Source organism: Podarcis bocagei (assembly GCF_964188305.1).
Source record: "Podarcis bocagei genome assembly, chromosome: 15".
NCBI classification, from domain to species: Eukaryota; Metazoa; Chordata; class Lepidosauria; order Squamata; family Lacertidae; genus Podarcis; species Podarcis bocagei.
Genome location: NC_138141.1, coordinates 20,814,344 through 20,837,443, shown reverse-complemented (window position 1 = coordinate 20,837,443; position 23,100 = coordinate 20,814,344). Strand labels below are relative to the sequence as shown.

Sequence of the window (23,100 nt, the reverse complement as noted above, 5' to 3'; positions counted from 1 at the left end):
ATATTCATTACACCACCCTTGTGTTAGACTTCCAATCTACTCAATTGCAATTTCTTTCCACTTCTTTTACTTTCTTTCACACATTTTTAAACCAACTTTTCTACTTCTTTTTCTGTTACACATTGTTATCCATCTTATTTAGTATTTCGGTATTTATAACGGAACTTGGTTATTCTAATAGGAGTTCTGATTTTTCAATATGATTTTCCAAGTATCCTTTAAACACCTTCCAGTCTTTGTCTATCTTCAACCTGAAACTGTTCTTAACCTGAGGTACCACTCCTGCTGCTGCCGCGCCGCTGGAGCACAATTTCTGTTCTCATCCTGAAGCAAAGTTCTTAACCCGAGGTACTATTTCTGGGTTAGCAGAGTCTGTAACCTGAAGCATCTGTAACCCGAGGTACCACTGTATTTGCAAATTGGAGAAACAGCAGGCACTGCACACAGCATCCAAATACATACCACAGCCTGTTAGCATTGGCTACAAGAGAACACTTCTTTCAAGCCCAATTTCGACAGAGGGAGGGGGAGCTTGGAAACAAGGAAACAGAATTTCCTAATTCCATAGCAGAAGGTTTCCCACCCCCCACTCTTTGCTGCATCAAACCACTTGGTCCATGTAGCCCACTGATGTTGACAGGCAGTTTGATCTCCTAGTTTGCGGCCAGGCTACAAGGAATCCTTTAATTAGAGGTGCCTAGTGTTGAATTTAGGACTTAACCATAGCAAATGGGAGCTCTGCCACTGAACCACAGACTGTTTCCTAAGTGCTGATAAGTGTTGCTACCAACAGAAATATACTGAGTACCCACAGGCAGTGGAGAACAGCCCCTGAATCGCTCACCTACAAGGGCAGCCAATTGTCTATTTTGCCCTCTGCTTATATTATTATGTAAACATTGCCCTAATTTTTTTTAAAGAGTCACAACCCACATCATACATTTTCCTTCAGATATTACCTTATTGCCTTACATGCTTTCTATGGAGATACTGGGCCTTATCCAAATCAGAATTAATCGTGTTTAGTCCTAGCGGTGCAATTTGCTAATCTTGCACTCTGGCCATAATGGTTTGTTACCAACACTCCTCTTCAGATGGCAACATGTATGACTTCATTTAACTTTAAAATGTGGGGTGCCATCCTTGCTCCATATGGGGAAAGCCCATAGCTCAGTGGCAGAGCTAACATCCCTGGTTCAATCCTGACATCTCCAGGTGGGGTTGGGAAACCCTTATCGGAAACCCTGGAAAACCGCTACCAGTCAATGTTGAAAATAAAATTGGGCTTGCTGCCCTGATGCTAAACACAGTTAAGCACCATTTTGTTGTAGAAAATGATGTTTTTTTAAAAAAATAAAATGAGCATTGAAATTATGCACATGCTCAGCCACACTAACTATGAAGTTTGTGTGTGTGTGTGTGTGTGTGTGTGTGTGTGTGTGTGTGAGTGTGTGATTGATCCCGTGGTGACCAGCATACCATGCTGACTCAGGAGCTGACACCAGGTCTGTTTGCCACTGCCTCCATCTGCCACTCTGAATACAGTGGTACCTCGGGTTAAGTACTTAATTCGTTCCGGAGGTCTGTTCTTAACCTGAAACTGTTCTTAACCTGAAGCACCACTTTAGCTACTGGGGCCTCCTGCTGCTGCCGTGCCGCTGGAACACAATTTCTGTTCTCATCCTGAAGCAAAGTTCTTAACCTGAAGCACTAATTCTGGGTTAGCAGAGTCTGTAACCTGAAGCGTATTTAACCTGAAGCGTATGTAACCCGAGGTACCACTGTAGTCATTTGGGGGTAGGACCCTGATTATGGCCATAGCAACACCTCTGCAGAAAATGAAACCAAAATAATCCAGGTGAGAGTTACCTTCAAAAAAGAGGGTCCCATCATCTTCAATACGCAGTGGACACATCTGAATTATATCAGCCATCTTTGCTCTTTAGGAGTGGGGTAGGAGGAAGAAAAGTGTTAATAATATGTATCAGTTTTCTATAGAGTGTTCCAAGGTACATGATGCCTTTCTGCTCCCATGCTAAGGTGCTCCACAACATAGTGTGGCAGAACTGTTAGAGACACACACACAGAATTCAGGCAGCTGGAATTAGTACCATGGCTGCTGACCAATGAAAGGGTTTTTGGGAGCTGTAGTCCATAACACATGGAGGTCACAGAGTTGGTGAAGGCCTGCACAAAGCGAGTTGTGAGGGATGTAGTGGCTGCATATTTCTCGTGAAAACTATGAATGAAGGTTTCCTACTTCTCTGCCACAGAACACTGACCTTTCTTGTTTGCAATGACACCACTAGATTATTAATAACACTGGGCAACAATTTTTTACTTTTTGAATGTCGTCTAGATTTCTACAACTGATTTAGGGTATTTTTGCACTGCTGAATCAGGAAATGGCATCCTTTTCTCTCCATCAGGTCAGGTTTACTGTAAACTGAATGGTGGGCATTGATAAAGGTAAGTACACGTAAATTGCATGTTGCTTCACCATTTTTCAAACTTCAGGGCTTGAACTTCCGTTTCTTGGAACTCCTGGAATGCTCAGCGGCAGGGAGGTCTCTCTTCAGAGTCCAACAGTAGTCAGCTATCATCACTGCGCCCTAGTAACCCTGATACCTGGTCTCCATCTCTTTCATGTCCTGATGGAATCTCTCCCCCTGCTCATCACTCATTGAACCCAGGTTCTCAGGAAACAGGTCCATATGTGAAAATAGGTAGTGCATCTTGACGCTCATGTTGCAGCCCAGGTTTCTGAAAGCAGTCAGCATGTTGTTGACAAGTTCTGCGTAGTTTTTGGCCTTATTGTTGCCAAGAAAGTTCTTCACTACTAGTACAAATGCCTTCCACGCTTCCAGTTCCACTTCGTTCATTGACTTTCCGAACTCTGGATCTCTGATGAGCTGACCAATCTGAGGACCGTCAAAGATGCCAGCTTTCAACTTCTCCATGGTCAATCCTGGAAAAGCCTTGCACAAGTAAGTGAAGCAGTCACCATCCTTGTCCAGAGCCTTGGTGAACTGCTTGATTAAGCCAAGCTTGATGTGCAGCGGTGGGAAGAGTATTCTGTCTCTGTCCACCAGAGGGTCGTTGATGACGTTCCTTTCTTTGCAAGGCACCAATTCCTCCTGCACAGGCCAGTCCTTCTTTGTGTAATGCTGAGCACGGTCCCTACTATCCCACATGCACAGAAAACATGGGTACTTGGTGAAGCGAGACTGTTGTCCCAACAAAAAGTTCACCATCTTCAGGTCAACACAAATAAACCACTTATACTGATCATAACCAATTTTCTCCAGCATATACTTCACCGCTTCATAGTTCTCCTTCAGTGTACTCAAGTGAGCCAGGGGTATAGAGGCAAACTGGTTGCTGTTGTGTAGCAGAACACATTTCAGTGATCGCTTGCTGCTGTCAATGAACAGTCTCCAATCTTTGGGTTCGTACTGTGGCACTCCAAGCTTGAGCAGAAGCTGTGCAATATCTGCACAGTACACCAAGTCCTTCTCTTCCGAGAAAAAACGGAGGTACTCTTGATGCCTGTTGCGGAAGAAGCTGATGCAAGCACTGTCAGAGAGGAGGTTTTTTCCCTTCAATCTGGATGCCAACAGTTCGGCAGAGTCCTTTGACGAGCTGAGGTCGCGAGCTAGATTATTCAACTCCTTTTGGGAAAATGGATGTGGAGCATCATCTTCAAGAACCACTTCTTCTTCTTCATGTCCTTCAACACTGGAGGCATCTTCGTCACTAATGTCAGGAAGTTCTCCGAAGATAGGCACTGGAATTTCATCACAATGAGCTACAGGACGATGTGCTGATTGAAGATCAGGATACATGAGGCTGCTCCTGTTCTTTCTGTTGATCCCACCAATTTATGGAGCCGCACCAATTTATGGAAGATTTCAAGGTTTTATGGCTTTAAACTGATCCCTTTTCGACATAATCACCCAAAACTATCAGACCTGAATACTTCTTGTCATTAAAATAATCATTTCCAATCAAAACAATTATTCAACATGGCATTTTACCCCCACTAACTTCTTCTAAAATGCTCCACACAAGCGTACATGTGAACAAAAACGTAAAAAAACGACATGTGGCCATAGCTCAAAAACTTGACCCGATTGAGCAAAACCAATGTGATTTTTGGATTCAGCGCATCAGATTCATCCTAAATCAGCAGAAAAAATGCAGACAACAAATTTGTTGTTGACCAGTGTAATAATTTACATAGTCCAGAAATGTAATGCATACACAAATAATGTAAAAAAAAGGTAAAGGACCTCTGGATGGTTAAGTCCAGTCAAAGGCAACTATGGGGTTGCGGTGCTCGTCTCACTTCAGGCCGAAGGAGCTGGCGTTTGTCCACAGACAGCTTTCCGGGTCATGGCCAGCATGACTAAACCGCTTCTGACACAACAGGACACTGTGACAAGTGCCAGAGTGCACAGAAACGCTGCTGCTGCAGTACCTATTTATCTACTTGCACTTTGACATGCTTTCAAACTGCTAGTTTGGGAGGAGCTGGGACAGAGCAATGGGAGCTCACCTCGTCACAGGGATTCAAACAGTTGACCTTCCTATCAGCAAGCCAAGAGGCTTAGTGGTTTAGACCACAGTGCCACCTGCGTCCCTACAAATAATGTATCTTGATGCCGTAGGTGTCCTCTTTGGTATCCTATTCAAGCTGAATTGTCTGATGTTCAAAAAATATGGTAAACTTTCCCCATCCCTTTATCTCCTTGCTAGGAAAATCTTCCCAAAGTAAGCTAGTGCAGAAGTTTACGATACGATACGATACAATACAATATCTTTATTGTCATTGTCCCATACAGAACAATGAAACTGAAAAATCTACATAAGACATTCAAAACCCAACAAGCCTTCTATCCCAGCTATCCCAGCTATCCCAGCCTGGTTAGCCCCCTAAAAACTCTGATACCCCATTTTTAAATACAATATACTCCAATACAGACTCCTTACAATGCATTTAAAACCAAAATTGCATTTGGGTAGAAACTGTTTATCAGGTGGCTAGTCCTAGTCTTTATAACCCTGTACCTTCTTCCAGAAGGCAGAAGCTGAAAGAAATCATTTCCGGGGTGCGCACTATCCTGCGCTATTTCTGCAGCTTTCTTATGGCACCTGGAAGCATAGATTTGATCCAAGGTGGGAAGAGTGCACCCACCTTGGTTCCTTGTGGCAATACTCTATGGTTCCTTGTGGCAATGCTCCAGTTGTTACCCTATCCTCAATACTTGACAACTGTGCCCACTACAGCTGCAAGCTGGTTTACTTCAGATAGGGCTATCTTTAGGGATGTCAAGGAAGCAGATCCCAATCCAAGGGGCTGTGTCTTAGCAGCATCCTCTGTGAGGGATTCTGGGGTGCCCCTCTTGCGTTTGGGGGAGACAGAGGTTGGTGGCCCCGCCTAGCTGTGCCCAGCTCCGCTCCCACTTCTTGCAGAGTAGATGGATCGACTTAGCAGTCCCAGATCCCCCTTTCTTAGCATATCCTGAGAGATTTCCAAGCTGCAGCCTTGGGACTGGCTTCCTTTGCAACGCAGACCTTCATTGGCCCTAAAGTACCAGCCCCAAGCAGGAAGCCAAGCTAGGAAGGGTGCCCTGTTGCCCCTCTTGAACGCAGCCAGGCAGCCACCCGCATCATCGCAGCACAGGCTGCCCATCCTCACCTACCTGCCTCCTGCGCAGCCCAAGATCCGACGGCAACCAAGTCAGCTGAACCTTCACAAGCGACTGGGGAAGTAGTGGCTGAGGTCTGAGTATATGTGGATGATGCAGGAGAACAGCCAAGCTGGGCGGTGCGCGGAGAGGAAGGGAGGAACAGACAGGAAAGCAGTGCACCAGACCAGACAGTTTTACCACCAACCATATGACGTTTTTTATTGGTTTGTATAGTGCTGTAATTGAGGAAGGGCTACTGTGGCTCAGTAGCTGCCGTGCATGTAAGAAGGTCCCAGGTTCTTGGCATTTCCAGGCGGAGCTGGGAAAGAAAAATGAACAGCAGGATTGCATCCACGCAAACAGAACTATTACTGTTGAAAATACGAAAACTGGAGGGCGGTCGGAGAGGATGTGTGGAAGGACTGCCAAGTCAGTTCATCTATGCTACTCTCAAACTACATTCCTGGCCTCGACTTAGAATTATTTGATTCAAAGTTTATGGCTTTTGTGTATGGTTGGTGTGTCTCCAAAAACAAAGGTGAACCTGATAGCCTTATAGCCTGCAGTAGAGAGTCCTGATCTAGATGCACCAATGGTCTGGCTACCTGTTTAAGGTAGCTTTTTTAGGTTCCTTCCTATCTTTCTGGACTTCCTTGAAAAATGAGAAAGAAATGTTTTAAATAACTTGATAAATACCCTATAACTACAAGAACATGATTTGGGGTTGCACAAGTATGCCCCCTTCAATCTTTTCTCTTTATCCCAAAATTCAAGAATCAAGAATGCTCATATCCCATTTCTCTTTGTAATATGTAGAATCATGAGTAGCTTATTTCTCAGCAGTGGCGATGGAGCAGATGCCTCTCAGACCAGGAAAGCCTGTGCACTCTGTCCATGCTCAGTGCTGCTTTTTATTTGCTCCTGAGTTGTGCTCTGGCATTGAATGTAGGTTCTGGCTGTGTCCGCCTGGGATTGAGCCTTCGCTCCAAATCCTTCACTTCAGGAGTCGGCATTTCGGGCTGTATGAATCTTTGAAACCTTTTCTAATTGTTTAATAATTATTTATTCATTTACAGGTCTCTGCAAACTGTTTGCATCTGTTTAGCTCATTTTCCAGAAATGGAGCCACAATCGCCTCAAGGATGTCCCTCAACAGCTGATGTGTCAGTAAACTGCAGAATGATAGTCCTTTAGTTCCCATTTCAATTCTTCAAACATTAACAACATTCCCTTTCTTCCTACTTTACTACAGAAACAGTGTATGCCCTTAACTGTACATGAAGAGTTCCTAGTCATAATAAACCTTTCAGGATGATTAAAAACCTCCATAGTTCTTTAGCTTAACAACCTTGAGTATTAACAGGCAATCTAATTTAATTTTAATCAGTTTAAATAACTTACTTCACAAATGGTCAGCCGGAATAAGATGCCGAACTAGAAGGGCTGTTTTATTTAACAACAAAAATATTATCAAACTTCTGCATAGATTATTATTATTTAAATAGAGACATTTACTGATAGTTGGTTCTCTGAGCATCAATAAGGAGTTTGATGTGAACAATTATACATTCCAATGATAATAATAAATAATAATAATAATTAAAAAATATTTATATCCCGTCCTCCCCAGCCGAAGCAGGGCTAACAACAATAAAAGTAACACAGCATTCTAAAATCAATTCAAAATCAATTCAAAATCAAATTAAATTAAATTAATGGCAACCATTGGGCTAGAGTTCCGTGAGGATTACCAAAGGAGGGGGTCAGACTGTGCCTTGGCCAAAGGCCTGGTGGAACAGCTCTGTTTTGCAGACCCTGCGGAAAGATGTCAAGTCCCACAGCGCCCTAGTCTCTTGTGACAGAGCGTTCCACCTGATCGGGGCCACGGCCGGAAAAGCCCTGCCTCTGGTTGAGGCCAGCCTAACCTCCATGTGGCCCGGGACCAAAAATATGTTTTTGTTTGAAGACCGTAAGGTCCTCCGTGGGGCATACCAGGAGAGACGGTCCCATAGGTATGAGGGCCCTAGGCCGTATAGGGCTTTAAAGGTCAAAACCAGCACCTTAAACCTGATCCTGTACTCCACCGGGAGCCAGTGCAGCTGGTATAGCACTGAGTGAATGTGATCCCACGGTGAGGACCCCATAAGGAGTCTCGCTGCGCCATTCTGCACCCGCTGTAGTTTCTAGGACAGTCTCAAGGGCAGCCCCACGTAGAGTGAGTTACAATAATCAAGTCTGGAGGTGACCATTGCGTGGATCACAGTGGCTAGGTCAGGGCGAGAGAGGTAAGGGACCAACTGCTTAGCTTGGCAGAGATGAAAAAATCCCGCCTTTGTTATAGCTGCAATCTGCGTCTCCATGGCAAACAAACTATGCAATTTCATGAGAAAAAATAAGTAAGACTGGGAATGTACTGCTCCCACAAGGCCACAGGTGAATAACATGCCCATTTGTTTGCCTTTGGGAAAAACTGGAGTTTGTATTTATGTCTCTTAACATAAATGCCCAGACTTTTCTACTTCTTTATCTGTCTTTGGAATTCAAACCATGCTTCTTAAAAGAACAAGGAGGCAGGCTATTCATGTAAATAAATGATTAAAGTAAGAGGTGTCAATTTGCTCAGCTGCTTGTTTTGATAGCCTAATCTATTTTAGCATACCCCATTCACTTTTCATAAGTGATGAAAATAATAGTTAATAGCACAGTCCTAACCATGTCGACTCAAAATAAGTCCCATTGAATGCACTGTGGTTTATTCCCAGGTAACATGGGTAGTATTGCAGCCTAGGTGCTAAGGAGTTAGGTATTTGCTCAAAGGATATGCCAAATTTGTGTTCATGATGGCAATTGGATATGCTAAATAGGTTAGAGTAGAATGTTAGTTGGGACGCAGGTGGCGCTGTGGGTTAAACCACAGAGCCTAGGACTTGCCGATCACAAGGTCGGGGGTTCGAATCCCCGCCACGGGGTGAGCTCCTGTTGCTCGGTCCCTGCTCCTGCCAACCTAGCAGTTCGAAAGCGTGTCAAAGTGCAAGTAGATAAATAGGTACCACTTCAGCGGGAAGGTAAATGGCGTTTCCGTGCACTGCTCTGGTTCGCCAGAAGTCACTTGGTCCTGCTGGCCACATGACCCGGAAGCTGTACGCCGGCTCCCTTGGCCAATAAAGTGAGATGAGCACCGCAACTTCAGAGTCGGTCACGACTGGACCTAATGGTCAGGGGTCCCTTTACCCTTACCTTAGAATGTCAGTGTCAGAGCTGCTTCAAGATCCTAGCTCACAGAGGATCACGCTAGCCAGCGGTCATTAAGTAAAAGTCTTTATTGAATTACAGTTTCCATTCTCACGCTGCTGTCTGCAACTCTACGTCTACTAGCTAGATCGGCGAGGCTCCGTCTGAGTCTCCGCCCCGTGCGCACCAACTTAATATCCTAGCCTTGCTCCACCTTTTCCTCCTGACTGTCCTCCTCTGGGTCCCTCTACCCCCCGGGGCTTCTTCCTTCCGGGATTCTTCTGACGCTGACCCGGACCCTTCTGCCTCCTTGCGCCGGGCTTTAGGACCTGGTTCCCTTTCGGGGCTGCTCACTGCGCCGCCTTCCTCTGCATTTGAACTTGGCGCGCGCGCCCAACCTTCCACTTTCCTCTTAACCGTTTCTTCGCTCCCCGATGGAGGTGTGGCCACTCCTGACTCCTGCCCTCCCTCCTGTGGTGAGCTGCCAGCGCTTCCCCCCTGGCTCCTTTCCTCTTCCCTGCTTCCTGGCGGTGACGCTGGTCCCGATTTCCAGCTGCTCCCCCCTGAGTCTCCTCTGGCTCTATCTTCCTGGGGTGCCTCCCTAGACTCCCCCCTTGCCCTGGCCACTGGTGCTCCTTTCTGTGAATCCTCTGATTCACTGGAAAGACTGGGAGATCTCGGGTCGTCGTCATCACTCATCCTTTCCTCTGTCTCCTCCCCTTCGCTCTCTGTTTCCTCCCTTGCCCGTGCCTCTGCACCTAAACCCCTGACATCCATCCCCCCCTCGAAGCCCCCCAGTCCCCCCTCCCCTCCTTCCGGTGCTGGAGCTGGGGGCTGCTGTTGCAAAGGGACGAACGTCGGATATCGGTCGCTTCCCGTGGCAGGCCTCCATCGGAACTCTTCCGGGTCTTCCTCTCTGCTCTCGTTGACGACAGTCACCTCCTCTTCCATCTCTGTGCCGCCGTGCTCGAAACCAGGGTCGTCCCCGAAAATGTCCATGTCCGTCTCTCCCGCACTTCCTCCAGGCGGCGTTGCTCGGCCGGAACAGTCCAGCCACTTCCTGCGGAACTGCTCCTCCGGCCTATCGTCCCACCAATACGAGGGTTCTGAGACAGATCCCGAGGGTGACCCCTCCGGGGAACGGACGTCTCGTGTTGGTTCCTCGTCCGAGTCGAACCCCCTGAACGTGCTGTCCGAAAGCGTGGGCGTGAAAAGCCAGTCGTCGAAAAAGTCTGCTGGCATAGGTCTATGTGGGAAGAGGGCATGAAACTCGTCTTTGAGCAGAGGTTCGTCTAAAGCGTAGCCCGGCACCCAGCTGTTCGCACTGGCCGGGGTGCCTTCCCTGGCGAGAAAGTATTCTACTCCCTCTTCCCCCCATCTGGAGTCCAAAATCTCCGTGACTTCGTTGATGCGCTCCTCCTGTGCCACTCCCGCGTGCCCCGTTCCTTCTCTGAGCGGACTCGGCGCCGTTCCGGGTTCCTGGAACCTGTGCGGTGCCTTGTAGGGAGTGAGCACCGATCTGTGGAACACCGGATGCATTCTGGAACCCTCCGGAAGCGCCAGCCTGAAAGCCACCGGGTTGACCTGCTCTTCGACTTGGTATGGCCCCAGTTGTTTATGCCCTAGTTTCTTCTTGGCCAACGACCTGGCCGGCACTGCGTGGGCTGCTAACCAGACCCAGTCTCCCACGTGGAGCTCTTCGCCAACCCTTCTGTGTTTGTCCGCTTGTACCTTGTATGCGTGTTTAGCCAGCTCCAGGTGGCGCCGCAGCTGATCGTGGACTTCCTGCAGCTCCGACGCGAACGCATCTGCTGACTGCGGCTCCCCTTCTCCCCTGCATTCCAGTCCCGGGAAGGTTCTAGGGTGCCGCCCGTTGTTGGCGAAGAACGGCGTGACGCCCGTGGATACGTGCTTCGTGTTGTTGTAGGCAAACTCTGCAAGCGGCAGGTAATCCACCCACGTCGCAGGCTGTTGGTTTGCATAACATCTCAGGTACTGCTGCATGATGGCATTGGCTCGCTCCGCTTGCCCGTTGGTCTGCGGGTGTCTCGCCGACGCCAGATTGATCTTGACGTTTAGGAAGCCCATCAGCTTCTGCCAGAAGTTCGAGATGAACTGCCGCCCGCGGTCGGACAGAATAGACCGTGGCAGACCGTGAACCTTGAACACGTGGTCTATGAACAGTTTGGCGGTTTGCTCTGCCGTGGCCACCTTAGCACACGGAATGAAATGCGCCATCTTGGAGAACAGGTCCACAACCACCAACACTGCCGTCTTGCCCCTTGAGCTGGGCAGATCCGTGACAAAGTCCAGAGCCACCCTTTCCCAAGGTTCGACCGGAGTTTGCAGCGGCTCCAACAGTCCAGCCGGCGGTTTGTGCACCGGCTTTGCCCTCTGGCAGGTGTCACACCTCGCCACGTAGTCTGCGACCTCCCCTCTCATTCCAGGCCACCAGAAATCCCTGGCTACTAATTCCACCGTCTTCTCCTTGCCAAAGTGCCCGGCCGTGGGTGCGTCGTGCAGCTGCTGTAGCACCTTGGCTCGAAGTTCGTCACCCGGCACGTAGATGGCCCCTTTACGGATGAGCAATCCATCTCGTAGCTGGAAACCGTCGGCCGCTGCCTTGCCCCCTCGCACCTCTGCCATCTTCGTTTGTGCGAAGGAGTCCCCCTGCAACGCTCGCCGCACCGCCTCTAGGTCCACGGTCGCCGCGGCGCACGCCCACACTGTCGGTGCAAAGATGTGCATGGCGGCCGCTGGTGTTGCGTCCTCCAGATACTGTGGCTTGCGGGAGAGAGCGTCTGCCATGATGTTGGTGTCCCCCGGGACATACTCTATTCGGAAGTCGAAGTCCGCAAAGAACTCAGCCCAACGTATCTGCCTCTGGTTCAGGAACTGTGCCGTGCGCCAGTGTTCCAGATTCTTGTGGTCCGTGCAAACCTGCACCGTGTGCTTGGCGCCGATCAGAAAGTGCCTCCACGCCTTGAACGCTGCATGAATGGCCAGCAACTCCCTGTCCCATATGGTGTAGTTCTGCTCGGACTTGCTGAGCTTCCTGGAGTAAAACGCTCCCGGTCGCCACACGCCCTGCGGATCCTTCTGCAGCAGGACCGCCCCCACTGCTCTGTCCGAAGCGTCTGTCTCCACCCTCATCGGCATGCTGGGGTTGACATGAAGCAACTGCTCTTCCGACGCGAAGAGACGCTTGAGGGCCTGAAAGGACTGCTCCGCCTGCTCTGTCCAGATGAACTTCTTCTTCTTGGAGCTAAGGGTGTCAGTGATGGCCGCCGTCTGCATCGCGAAGCCCTTGATAAACTTGCGATAGAAGTTCGCAAAGCCGACAAACCGTTGGACCTCCTTCCGGTTGCGTGGGCTCTTCCAATCCAACACTGCTCGAACCTTGGCGCTGTCCATGGCGAGCCCCTTGTCAGACAGCTTGTAGCCCAGAAAATCCACCTCCGGCACGTCAAATTGGCACTTCTCCAGCTTGGCGTAGAGCCTGTGTTGCTTTAGCCTGCCCAGCACTTCCTTGACGTGCTTGTCATGTTCTTGCTGCGACTCCGAAAAGATCAGGATGTCATCCAAGAAACAGACGCACGTCTTGTAGAGAAGTCCCGCCAACACGTGATGCATAAATGCTTGAAAAACGTGAGCGCCATTTTGCAGTCCAAAAGGCATAACTCTGTATTCGTAGGTACCCAGTGGCGTGAACATGGCTGTCTTCCACTCATCACCCTCCCGCATGCGAATGAGGTTGTACGCCCCCCGCAGGTCCAACTTGGTGAACACCTTTCCCTTCCGTACCTTCGCCAGGAGGTCGTCGATGCGGGGCATGGGGAAGTCCGACGGCTTGGTCACACTGTTCAAAATCCTGTAATCCACTACGAGTCTTTTTTGGGGCGTGTCTCGCTTCTTAACAAAGAATACAGGACTGCCCCCCGCTGCCTTAGACTCCCGGAGGAAACCGCGCTCCAAATTATGATCGATGAAGTCTTTGAGTTCCTGCAGTTCGTCCTCAGACATGGAATACAGCTTCCCTTTAGGCAGCGCCGCCCCCGGCAGCAGGTCAATTTTGCAGTCATATGGTCTGTGAGGGGGTAGCCTGTCCGCCTCCTTCTCGCAGAAAACTTCTAGAAATTCTGCGTACTTGTGGGGAATCGCTTGCAGCGTGCCTAGCAGCAGCTGTGACTCCTCTTCCTCTCCTTCCTGCCTGGGTACGATGCAGTGTTCAGCACAAAAGGAAGAGCCGAAGACCAGCTGCCTCTGGAACCAAGCCATCGTTGGGCTGTGCTTGTCCAGCCAACTCATGCCCAATACAATGGGCGTGTCAGACAGTTGAGTGACGTTGAAGCTGATGACTTCCCTGTGATTCCCAAGTCGCATCACCATTGGTGGCGTCTGCTTCACCACTTGCCCCCCTAGCAGCTCCCTGCCATCCACCGTGACAACCTGCAGGGGCAGTGTGGCCGGCAGCAACTGCACAGCGTGCCTGTCGACAAATTCCTGCCCTATAAAGTCCGCGTTGCTGCCGGAGTCGATGGTGATTGGCACGTCCATGGTGATTCCATTGGGCAGCTGGAGAGATGCTGTGAGCCTCACTACTGGTTTGGGCGGGAGGGGGTTCACTGGCTGTAAAATTTCTGGGGACTGCGTCACTAACACGTCTGGCTGGGCCCCAGTGCCTCTTCCTCCAGCCAGACATCGTCGTTTCCCTGCTGTGGTCCTCCCTGCTGCGTTGCTGCAGTCACCATTGCTGAGGCTGCAGTAAGCTTGTGGGGCCTCTGGGGACACTCTTTCGCCATATGCCCTGGCTGCTCACAGACGTAACACTTCCTGGTCCCTCTAGGAGGCTTCGCCTTCACTGCTGCCGGTGCTAGGGCTCTGGTTGCTGACTGAGCCCTTGCACCTCCAACCTCCATAGGTTCGGCTCCTCCTCCTGGCGGAGGCGTGGATTGCGCCCGCGCTGCTTCTCTGGGAAAGAAGGAGGGGCCCCCGGCTGGTTCGCGCCCTCCACGTCCTTCGTCCTTGCTCCACGGACGTCCTTCCAGCCTCACCCCCACTGCCAGTGCCCTCTGAACGACCTCCTGGGTGGTTCGGGGTCTCTCCCCCCTCGCTATCTCATCTTTAATCGAGTTGTGCAGTCCCTCCCAAAAGAGGTCTCTTACAGGAGCCGAATCTCTGTCCCATTCCAGGGCGCTGACCAAGGCGAAAAAGCGGGCATGATACTGTCTGACGCTGGCCCTCCCTTGTCTCAGCCCATGCACCTCCTTCCGTGCAAGATCAATGTCAATACTTGATAAGAAACACCCATCCATCGCTTTAATAAAGGCATCCGCATTCTGGAGCGCCGGATCGTTATCTCTCCATAAATTGCGCAACCATGCTTTCGCCTCCCCATGCAGATGGGACATGATGAACCCCACTCTCTCCTGTTCATCTCTAAAGTCTTTATGCAACAGTTGCAGTGCGCACAGTACGTCGGCTCTAAAGTTGGGATACTGTTGCAGGTTCCCATCGAAGTGAGAGAGTAGCCCGCCTGTCCGTCTCGCCAACCCAATTCCCTCCTGCCGGGGTGTTTGCTTTGCCAGTACGTCTAACCTGACCTGGAGATCCCTGCAGGCGGCAGCTGCCTCGTCCTCTCTCTTCCTGGATGCGAGAACCTCGGCGTTCAGTTGTGCCACTGCTTTTCTGAGGTCCTCTATCTGCTGCTCAGCCGTCATGTCTCCTGCCGTTCGTGAGCTCGCTAGTGGGCGCCTGTTTCTCTCCCCTCCTCGAGGCTGCAGATGCCCACAATGTAGGGACGGAGCCTACTGTCAGAGCTGCTTCAAGATCCTAGCTCACAGAGGATCACGCTAGCCAGCGGTCATTAAGTAAAAGTCTTTATTGAATTACAGTTTCCATTCTCACGCTGCTGTCTGCAACTCTACGTCTACTAGCTAGATCGGCGAGGCTCCGTCTGAGTCTCCGCCCCGTGCGCACCAACTTAATATCCTAGCCTTGCTCCACCTTTTCCTCCTGACTGTCCTCCTCTGGGTCCCTCTACCCCCCGGGGCTTCTTCCTTCCGGGATTCTTCTGACGCTGACCCGGACCCTTCTGCCTCCTTGCGCCGGGCTTTAGGACCTGGTTCCCTTTCGGGGCTGCTCACTGCGCCGCCTTCCTCTGCATTTGAACTTGGCGCGCGCGCCCAACCTTCCACTTTCCTCTTAACCGTTTCTTCGCTCCCCGATGGAGGTGTGGCCACTCCTGACTCCTGCCCTCCCTCCTGTGGTGAGCTGCCAGCGCTTCCCCCCTGGCTCCTTTCCTCTTCCCTGCTTCCTGGCGGTGACGCTGGTCCCGATTTCCAGCTGCTCCCCCCTGAGTCTCCTCTGGCTCTATCTTCCTGGGGTGCCTCCCTAGACTCCCCCCTTGCCCTGGCCACTGGTGCTCCTTTCTGTGAATCCTCTGATTCACTGGAAAGACTGGGAGATCTCGGGTCGTCGTCATCACTCATCCTTTCCTCTGTCTCCTCCCCTTCGCTCTCTGTTTCCTCCCTTGCCCGTGCCTCTGCACCTAAACCCCTGACAGTCAGTCTAAGTCATTTTGTACCACTGTTGTCATTGTGATAATGTTTCAATACTACGCATTGTGTCGTGGAGGAAATATTACCGGAATAAAAGGTTCAGCGTCCTAACAAGGAACTGAAAGAAGGAGAGGAAGTAGCTGGGGTTTTTTGGGTGTTTGCAGTGCCCACAATTTGTCCAGGAAGTATCAGTATGTTGTGGGCAGCATGGTGTGGGAAAACTGCATTTGCAGAGTGGAAGGATGATTCATAAGAATTGGGATGTGGGAACCCTGCACTCACTCCCTTGACTTACTGGTAGGTATATTTAAAACCTGTAATCAAATCACTGGTCTGTCTCTCAGCCAGTGAAAAAACTTGTCTCTAAGATTCCTGTGTTTCCAGGAGACTCCCTATTGAAATCAATTTAGCATTAGGAAACTTGGTGTCCTCATTCAGTTCAGTATAATAACAGTTGATGCCAGATATTCTGCTCATTTTCTGGAAACCTTAATTTTCCTTCAGTATTTGCATTTACTATTATAATTATATTGGCCCTGCCTCTTGGCTGGACACTTTTTCCACAGTTTTGTAAAATGGCAAATTATCCAGCTGAGAGACTGTTTAAAATCCATTTGAAAGCATCTTTAATGGCAGGGAGGCTGTTTTACCACTGTATTAAGTTTTCAAATTAGTTTAAAATACTGCTTTCCTATTCAGGTCTTAATAAGCATCATTTACCATTGGTTGAAAGTGTCTGAATCATATGAAGTGTCTAATTTTTCTCCAGGGCCTTCTAGCAGAGAATTCTGCCACAGTGTGAGGTTGCAGGGTTTTATTATTATTTGTTAAATTTATATACAGTTTCTGGCATTCACTCTCTCGTTTTCTTTCTAGATGCAAATCTTTTTACATAACTTTATTAACTACATTCTCATGTCCTTGGAAGCCCAATCTTAAATGCCACTTACACACCTGGTAGTAACTTGCTATGTTAGTACAGTTAACAAATAGCATGACGGTAATGATTTGTCACAGTTATGGTACAAAATATGCTATCCGTACATATGTTACCGCAAGGAATTCTTTGCAACATCGGTCTGTAAACATTCTGTTACTCAAGTTTGCATTAGAATACAACCTGCAATAATACCAGTGGAACCAACTTCAAAGAAATTAAATTAAAGCAATTTCAAATGAAATTATTACAAATTACACTTAGGCAGAAATTAATTCAAAGAAATATCAGATGTAAGGAGATTCTAAGATAAAGTATAAATTTGCAAGTAGAAAGAGATTAATGGAGAATAGTGTTCCAGCTGGACACTATCAGGCAATATATATTTGGAGAAAAATATAACTATGATGTTGGCTTAAGTGGAAAAACCATACAAACTCCAGATGACCTTGCTGGAGCTATGAAGTTGGTCTGGGTTGGTCAGTACTTGAATGAGGAACCACCTGGAAGCTCCACGTACATTGTTTTAAAACAAATACAATGAATTGACAGCAACCCTGAAATGACACAGACTGTCCTCCTTATGACAATCAAAAGGCAGAAACAACCATTCTGGGCCCAAATACTTCCTTTTATCTTACTTTTCAGAACCACCACTCTACTCTCTCTGGAATGTATCTATGGAGATTTACCTCCCAAAGGTCACCCATTATCAAATCCATAACCATATATTTTGTTTTATATCTATCTAGCCTTACAGTGGTACCTTGGGTTAAGTACTTAATTCGTTCCGGAGGTCCATACTTAACCTGAAACTGTTCTTAACCTGAAGCACCACTTTAGCTAATGGGGGCTCCTGCTGCCACCGCACCGCCAGAGCATGATTTCTGTTCTCATCCTGAAGCAAAGTTCTTAACCTGAAGCACTATTTCTAGGTTAGCGGAGTCTGTAACCTGAAGCGTATGTAACCTGAAGCGTATGTAACCCAAAGTACCACTGTATTTACTTATAACCTGTGAGATTACGCCTTTAACCACATGCTTTAACCATAGTTTGGGGAAATTGTTTGGCACATCTTTGAACACTTCTCTGCAGAATCTGATTTTTTTTATCCCTCATATGCCTACCATTTTATATATCTTCTCCATTTTGAAAGCAAATCAAAGAAGCAGCCCCTAGAAAACTGAACTGGGTTTAGGATTGTTGCATTTATTTATTTATCTAGGATTTATTTTTGTCCTGCTCTTCAGGCGAGAAAGGCTTGCATATATCACTGATAAACTAGTCCCTGCTCGCAGGCTTACAATTTAAAAGACATGACACAAAAGGAAGGGTTATTGGGAGGGAGGAAGAAAAAAGCAAGTTCTTCATTAGCTACCGTATTTTTCGCCCTATAGGACGCACCGGCCCATAGGATACACCTAGATTTTTTGGGGGGGGGGAAATAAAGGGAAAAAATTTATTCCCCCCCCCCAGGCGCGGGGCTGGGGCGGGGGAAGCTCGGGCTTCCCCCACGCCAGCCCCCAGAACAGGACCCAGAGCGATGCCGAAGCTGCGTGCAGCTTTGGCATCGCTCTGGGAGCTTGGGGGGCTGGGGGCGGGGAAAGTGGAGCTTCCCCCTCCCCCAGCCCCCAGAACAGGACCCAGAGCCATGCGGAAGCTGCGTGCAGCTTTGGCATCGCTCTGGGAGCTTGCGGGGCTGGAGGAGGGGAAAGCCCTCTGCCAGCCTTCTAGCCAAGTCGGGGGACAGCGGGAAAGGCGCGCTGCGCCTCCCGCTTTCCCCCGAGTTTGGGGGGCTGGCGACGGGGAGGAGCAGGCTTCTCCCCCCGCCAGCCTTCTAGCCAAGTTGGGGGACAGCGGGAAAGGCACGCTGCGCCTCCCGCTGTCCCCCAAGTTTGCGGGGCTGGCGACGGGGAGGAGCAGGCTTCTCCCCCCGCCAGCCTTCTAGCCAAGTCGGGGGACAGCGGGAAAGGCGCGCTGCGCCTCCCGCTGTCCCCCGAGTTTGCGGGGCTGGCGACGGGGCTCTCCTGAAGCTTGGAGAGCAAGAGGGGTCGGTGCGCACCGACCCCTCTCGCTCTCCAGGCTTCAGTGAAAGCCTGCATTCGCCCCATAGGACGCACACACATTTCCCCTTCATTTTTGGAGGGAAAAAGTGCGTCCTATAGGGCGAAAAATATGGTATATTGCCCACCCAACCCTTTCTGCTACTTGGATGTGAAGGGACAGCAGCTGTGGGACACTCTTTAGATTTATGAGATAGTGAAGGAGAACCCCACCCCTGTAACTGTCATTTTCTGCAAAGGGCCTGGGAGACAATATTAAGAGTGGGAGAGAAAAACAGATAAGAGGCCCTAACTGTGAGATAACCAGCCTCATATAACCAACATGCTTAAGTCTAATTAAGGCTTAGCTATGTCCACTTCCCTTACCTTGGGAAGAAATGAGTAATCAAGCCTATTGTTCAACCCCCAACCAACCTGAGCACAGCATGTAAAGAGGCTAAGTTGGTTGCTCCAGTTTAGCTGCATGGCTCTCAGAAGCCACTCTTGAGTTCATTTACCAGTAATTTTGGAACTCTCACCACTGTAACTAAGCCAAGTTTTACTGTCCGTGTAACTTCTTCTGAATGCTGTATGGAAAAGCACATGAATCTGACCGACAGAGTTTGTAAGTAAACCATTTTAACCAAATATTTGGTCTTTCTCCATGCTAGGGGAAGAGGGAAGTTTTGGAACTCATGAGGGCATATTTGAAAGATCTAATAGCCTATTAGACGTGGGACGCGGGTGGCGCTGTGGGTTAAACCACAGAGCCTAGGACTTGCCGATCAGAAGGTTGGCGGTTTGAATCCCCGTGACGGGGTGAGCTTCCGTTGCTCAGTCCCAGCTCCTGTCAACCTAGCAGTTCGAAAGCACGTCAAAGTGCAAGTAGATAAATAGGTACCGCTCCGGCGGGAAGGTAAACGCCGTTTCCGTGCGCTGCTCTGGTTTGCCAGAAGCGGCTTAGTCATGCTGGCCACATGACCCGGAAGCTGTACGCCGGCTCCCTCGGCCAGTAAAGCGAGATGAGCGCCGCAACGCCAGAGTCGGTCACTTCTGGACCTAATGGTCAGGGGTCCCTTTACCTTTTAATAGCCTATATTTCCACACTTTACTTTGCTGCACATTTTGTGATTTTAAATCTCTGCTGGGGTTCTCTCACCAAAGAGTCCGTCTGTGCTGCTTTCCATTCACATGAATCCCAAAGTGCCTTACAAGCAATAAATAACAATAACAAAACAAAATGCCACAAGTACAGCATAAATCATATAATTAACAAAACGCCAATAAAACAATTACAATCTATAAAGCACTATTAGCAAAGCAGCAGCTAAGAAATAGGCTAAACATCACAATTACAGCATAAGCGTACAAATGTTTAAAACAAATAATTAGTTTTCACTTGCAAAGACTGTATATTTGGGTTGCTAATGAGACAATGTTTTCAGCCATTAGAAGTCTAAGCTTTTGGAATAGTTTTCCTGGCATATTGATAGGAAGGAGAAAAACGAGAGCTGGATACAATTGGAAGAATATTTTTGGACCAGTGACTAGGGTTTCTTTCAAACTCTAAGAGCTGGACGGCTATACAGTAATGGTTTTGTCAGCAACAATTCTGCTAAAATGTGTCTTGTGCACAACAATTCTCTGTTTAACAAATATATTTTAATTGTGTAACGATAGAATGATGTCATACATGCTGGCAGAAGAAAAATTAGGCAACATTTTAAACTAAGAAATATTGCTGTAGTGTTAGCTTATTCTTCTGCCTTCTGCCATTTCCTCCTCTTCTGACTCATTTGTTTCTGGAATGATTTTTTTTATTTGTTTAATCAGCTGAATGTCTGGTAACATGCCACAAAAGCACACCCTCCATCTCCATATGGGTTATTCTGCAATAATTGACAAATACAGTAAATCCCTTACTTGCAATAGTTAGCAATGCAGGTAAGGTTTCCCCACCCAATAAGCATATAGAAACATGCTGAATCACCATTTTTTGTTACAGTGCTGATGACGATGCAGCCTAGACTTGAATTAGCTTTGTCCATGACTTTGTGTATGACTAAGATAGCAGACAAGACAACGCTTTGTGTGTACAAGGCAATTAAATGTGTAGGATAAAGGGAGACCTGGGCTGGCTCTAAATTTTTTCCATACTTCATAAACAGGTACAGTGGTACCTCGGGTTACATATGCTTCAGGTTAGACTTCCGGGTTAGCGCCATCGGCAATGGCGGAGTTCCTCTGACCGAGAGGAACCCGCTCCGTGAGAATCGGGTCTTGCTGCCGCGGCGAAGACGGGGACCCCTTAAAAATCCCAGGCGGAGGAAGCCTGGGAACGTGGGATTCGGCGGGCACCAAGAGCGCCTCCCCTACTCGCGGGGAAACCCATTTGGGGGCTCCGGAGCAAAGTGGGGTGAGCGGCGCGGTGCTTCGAACTGATTGCTACTTTCACGGAGTGAAGCCGCACAGCTGTTGCCGGAGAGCGCTGACTTTTTCCTGTGGACAATTGGATTTAAAAGTAACTACCCGTGAGTAAAGTGAAGAATTGGAGTTTTAAAAGTTGAACTAATTTGGCACTGAAGCGGGAAAGTCTAAACAGGAAGTCCGCCTTCCGCTTTTGTAAATAGATTGAAGCAAAGACATTGCAAGCTAAAGTCTGGAAAGTCGTTTGTAAAGGACTAAATTTTCATCAGCTAAAAACACCAAACCCCCCTTGGAAGCAGGAGAAGAGGGGGAAATCTCAGATTGTTTAAACCTGCAGGAGAGAGAGTAAAGAAAGATAAATTTCCACCGTCTTGAACCTGGGAACGGGGTGTCAGAGACAGACGCTCTGGGGAAGTTCATTGACTGTGAATAAAACGTTTTTTGACAGATAGTTAAAAAAGAGAAACATACTGATTCCAATGTTTCCTTCTGCATATAAAAAGGAATAAAATATCTGGAAAACGAAAGTAATTTTGTTGCTGGAGCTGCTTTCAAAAAGACAGATACAAACAGAAATTGTTTCCTCTAGAGGGAGCTTGTGATACTGTTGCTGGAGTCGATCTGGGGAATTTTACAGCTGCAGAGATTAAAGATCGTGGGAATCAGACATTGACCTTGAGCAAGAATGTGCCTAGAAGAAGTTTTAGTGCTTGCTCTTTGCAAGACAAGCGCTTTACTGGAACAGCTACATGAAAAGATGGATTTGATGACTGTTGCAGTTAGCAATTTTGGACAAACGGTGAATACCTACATAGAAACTACTCAGGAACCATCTCAGGAATTTGCTTTGACAGGGCAAGTTGTGCAGAAGACAAAGGAGGAGGTTGTTGCTGAACCTCAAGTAATAGAAATGGAGAGAGCCGCAGCCTTGCAGGAACATAAGTTGTTGTTTCTGACGACTGAACCTGGAGAAAGTCAGATTGGGAGAGATGGAGTTCTGTTTGGTTTGGAGATGGGAAGCTGGATGGATCCCCCTATGCAGGGATGTTCTGACTTTTGGGATCTGGTTGTGGGCCAGGGGGAGCTTGGAGTTGTGGGGGCCCTTAACTTTGGAGGGACTTTGAAACATGCCTTTAAATATCTTTTGGATTTCAGTGCTGACTGTGGAGAGTGGGCTGACCTGTCGAGAAGGGATAAAGACATTGTCAAGTTGGAGTCTCCCCGAGATCTACCCCTCAGTGAGAAAGGAAGGAAATTAAGAATAAGATCAGCAGAAGATAAAGTAAAGTGCAGGTATAAACATGAAGAAGACCTGCAGAAGGGACATGGAAAAGACTTAAGAGCCTCGGATAGAAGGTCACCAGGTTAATGGACTAGATGGAAGGGATAGAAAGGACTGACAAAACCCGAGACCAGGAAGAAGAGACGATGGATGAAGATTGGAAGAAAGTTTAAAAATTCATTTAGAGAATTATTGTAAAATTAATGAGTGTTAGAAAAATGCTGGAATGAAACTATTTGGCTTTAGTAGAAATACTATAAGGAATCATGTATAAATAAGTTCTAAGTTTTAAGCTCTAGGGCTTTTTATGGTAAGATAAGGTTAAAATAAATTAAGGTAATTTAAAGATAGAATATAGTGAAAGATGGAAAGGATTTGCTGAGATAATTAACATTTAGAATACAAAAAAGGGAGGTGTGAGGAGGTCGATGAAACAAGTTAACGAAAGATAAAGATTTGGGAATACTGGATTTGTTTTTAAATTTGTTGTTTTTCCTTTTTTTGTTGTTGGTTTTGATGTATTGTGTGCTTTGTATTTTTCTTTTTTTCTTTTTATTGACTTGTATTGCTTAATTCCTTGTTTTTCTGATTATATATATATATATATATATATATATATATATATATATATATATATGCAGGTTTTGGTGTCTTCGGGTGTCTTCCCGTGTAAGAGTTGGGGTGTCTAGGCGCCTAGACACCCCAACTCTTACACGGGAAGACACCCGAAGACACCAAAACCTGCATTCCTGTACCCGTGAAAATCTACGAAAGCAAATATATATATATATATATATATATATATATTCTTTTCTTTTCCCTCCTCCTCCTCCTCCTCCTCCTCCTCCTTTATTTTTTATTCACTGTAATTTTAAAACTTTCAATAAATATCATTAAAAAAAATATATACATATGCTTCAGGTTACAT

At 47.8% G+C, this 23,100-nt stretch overlaps 1 protein-coding gene across 1 annotated transcript in view; it reads left to right on the top strand.

Annotated features, from left to right (window-relative positions):
• Positions 1 to 23,100, top strand: part of BCO2 (beta-carotene oxygenase 2) — a 78,787-nt gene that overhangs the window by 20,538 nt on the left and 35,149 nt on the right. The window lies entirely within an intron of this gene.